Raw genomic sequence first — 3,690 nt, forward strand, 5'->3', positions numbered from 1 at the left:
GCTCAGAAAAAATCCCACACTTTGTGTGGATACTACAGGTGTACTTATCTGTTTCAAACAAAGAGTGTGCATATATTGCAGGACTTGTTCTTTCCTTGTAGAAGGCTGGCCTTGGATGTTCAGTGGTGTCCAAAAGCACTTCTAATTGCTATATTACATCTGAAAGAAGAGATGGACCAAGTATATTTAGAAATTCCCATATATAATGCTGAAACATTAAGGTGTAAACTGAACAGCAGTAACCCGTGATAGCGTCTGATAGTTTTCTGATGCTTATTCCTGGCTTATCTGTCCAGATCAAAATACAAAGCATTTCCACTGCATTTTAAAAAATATATTTTAATAGAAACTTACAAAATTTCTAATTTATTCTTTCATTGTTTAAAAGAAGAGGAAATTCATTGCCTGCTTTCCAGTGTTCTTGGTGAGAATCACACATTAAAATAGCATTCAGATATTTTTACACCCACGTGAACAACTTCTTTCTGAGCAAGTTTTGTTCTCCCACAAATCTAGCTAATGTGAAAGGAGTGCCAGTTTGTTAAATGTTTTTCCTTGGTTAGCTATGGCATTCTTAGCTGTCTGTTTTACAATACTGGAATCATGTCTAACCGGAATGTTTTAATGCCTGCTTGTACATTTTTTCACTCAGATCCATGGTCTCGCCAAATGTCAGTAAAGCACATGCAAGTGTAAAAAGAACTGGGCTCTTGGAATGTGCTTAAATTGTATTTTTTTCCAACATCATGTCTGTAACACTTTGTTGTTTCAAAGTTTCTTAATTTTGAAAGAAATCAAATGTTAGTTGGAATGTGTAATTCTCAACTTCTTTATGTTGAGCAGTCTGAAAAAGATTAATTGTAGCAACAATATAGTCTGTATATTGAAATTTGTGCTGCCTTCTTTAACATGACTTAAAATTTTTTGTTTTATTTTATGTCACACTTAAGTGTCCTGATATATCAGTCACAGTACTGATTTGCCAAAAGGAAGTAATGGAAAGTAATATATGGTTCTTCCTCCTGATGCTGTTTTACTGTTTGGCAGGGGTTAGCTCAGTATATTAATTACCTGTTACTTGAACAAGCCTGTCTTCATATGAATTGTGAAAATGCATGAGTGAATAACTTAATGGCATAAATACATCATCAGCCACTGAATGTCCAGTGTGTACTTACTCCTGTGTCTTTCCATAACTTCACTTTCTGCTCATTTCAGTATTATGTTACAATTTGTAGCTCCTCATAAATGCAGTATGAAGCCTGAAATCTGAAGCAGCAAATTGCAGCTTAGCTTGCATTAGCCAGCTGTCCAGAAAACATCACCAGCACAGGCAACATGGCAGAGCTGCTTATCCTTATTATTTATTTTTTTAATCACTCTGCTGGCGTGTGTTCTGAACAATGTTAATTCTCTGTAACCGTGGCAAAATTCCTGTTCCATGCTCAGTGTGAAACAGTCCACGGGTGGAGCTCAGTCAGCTAGTTAATTACTGCAGAAGTGTTAATCATGGAATAATTTTTGATGTAATCCTATGGCAAGGATTAAAAAGGCTGAATGTAAAGATTACTACTCTTTTTTTTTTTCTTTTTTTTAAGGTTGAAGCCTAGGATGATAGAATGGTTTGGGCTGGAAGGGGCCTTTAAGATCACCTAGTTCCAACCCCCTGCCATGGGCAGGGACACCTCCCACCAGACCAGCTTTTATCAGTTTATGGGGAAACACACAACTCTGTTAAAACTCCTCAGGCTATGGCACCATCTCAGTTGGGGAATATATTTGTTTCTGTTGAACAGAACTGCCCATAGCACATCGCCCTGACTGATCTGCAGTTATGAGAGGATTGCATTGACTTCACCTGAAATAATTATGGGTAGGACATTGGGTGCTGCATTTGTGTGTAGCCATAATAAGACACTTGGGAATCAGACAAATTCAGAGAGGGGGATGTGGAATAAACTGCAGTTACATAAACTTGTTTAGGTAAAATTAAGCATGGAACTAATCCTAAGTAGTTGCATTGCCTGCTGTTACCATGCAGTCCCTTTCCAGGGACGACTTGGTAATTGGTGTGGGTAACTACATTTTGTTATCTAAACCAGGCACAGCTGCTAGCCAGAGACCTGAAAATCAGTGGGATGGATGCCCAGGCTGATCAGTGCAGAGGAAAGACTGTGACTAGACCAATGACAAGCACTTCTAAACTGGCTTATCCATTAAAATAAAAAAATACGCTGCCCACCTGAAGTGAGGGGAGGAAAAAAAAAAAGATGATAGAGTCTGGAAAACTGACCTGAGACAAAGTGGGGGGGGGAAATGGGAGTTGTTGGCTGGGAGAAGACTGGAAGAAGTGCAGAGCCTAAGTTTTTAGTCAATTAAAGGCTGTTGCAGAAGGTCACAGTTCACCAGAGTCAGTGATGAAAGGATTAGAATAGAATCACCAAGGCTGGAACAGACAGGTTAACACATGGCTGCTGTGCTATGAACATGGGCATGCTGCACTTGTTCAGAGTTGTATTCTGCTCCTAAAAACACAAGTGTACAGTGCTCTCTGAGGCTACCCGGGCTTCCACAGCCTTCCTTCCCATCAAGGTACGTGTTGTGTCACTGCAAGCCTAGCCTTGGGAAGTAGTTCACAACCTAGCTGCCTTTTTTAGGCATATCCTTTTAATCAGGAACAACTGACATCCATCACAGAATGGATTGGGATGGGTTGGAAAGGACCTTAAAGACAAGCTTTTCCCAGCTCCCCCCCCCCCGTGCCAGCGTGAGGGTTGCTTCAGTATTCTCGAGTGTGCCGATGCCGTGCGATTTGGGGTTTGTGGGCACTGCAGGGCGGGCTGTGGGCAAGCGTCTGCAGCCCCGCAGCCCCGCGCCGGGTGGGGAGAGCCCAGCCTGCCCCCCCCGGGCCCTCGTCATGCCCGCCCTGCGCTTTGCTTGGCAGCCAGGCTTGCTAACTCATCGTGAAAGAAGATAACTCAGGCGCAATCCTACTGCTGCTCCCCTTGCGACAGCCACAGGAACTCTACAGCAGTTTCAGATGTAAGCAGACAGGAACACTTTACAATCTTTTAAGAAATCAGGTGAAAAGACTACATTTTTTTTTTAATCTTTTTTTTTTTTTTTTTTTTTTTCTCCTCTGCACTTTCATTCCCTGGAACACTCTAATTGTCCAGACGAACTTTTCATCTCCTGAAAACGCATTACAGCCGGGCTACATCCCACTTTATAGCACTTAAAATCTGTGCAAGGCTGCATTAAAACAGCGGGTGTTTCTAATGCCTAGGAGAGGTGACAGCCAAAGCTACCGGGCGAGTGTTTCCTGAAGCTGCAGGTTTGATAGATGCCGGTTTTACCTCTTCGCTGTGCTGGGACTTGCTGCCAGCTTGCTACCAAGAGTAAGAATGGGCTCGGAGCAGAGACCGGCGGGGCCGGCGTCCGCCCTGCGCTCGCCTCCCTCCGCGGCTGCCGGTGGAGCTCACGGATGCTGCGGAGGAGACTTCCCAAAATGCTTCCCGTGAAAACTTCAGCTGAGGAAACAAAACAAACCCAAACAAAGTCGCCACCAGAATCATCGTATTATTAGGTCTAAATTGCAGTGACACCAGTAAAGCGTACCTCGTGGAGAAGCTTCACATCACCTATTTCTAATCACAGAACTGTCACGCTTGGAAAAGACCTCCAGGATCA

This window comes from Calypte anna, chromosome 1 (assembly GCF_003957555.1).
Source record: "Calypte anna isolate BGI_N300 chromosome 1, bCalAnn1_v1.p, whole genome shotgun sequence".
NCBI classification, from domain to species: Eukaryota; Metazoa; Chordata; class Aves; order Apodiformes; family Trochilidae; genus Calypte; species Calypte anna.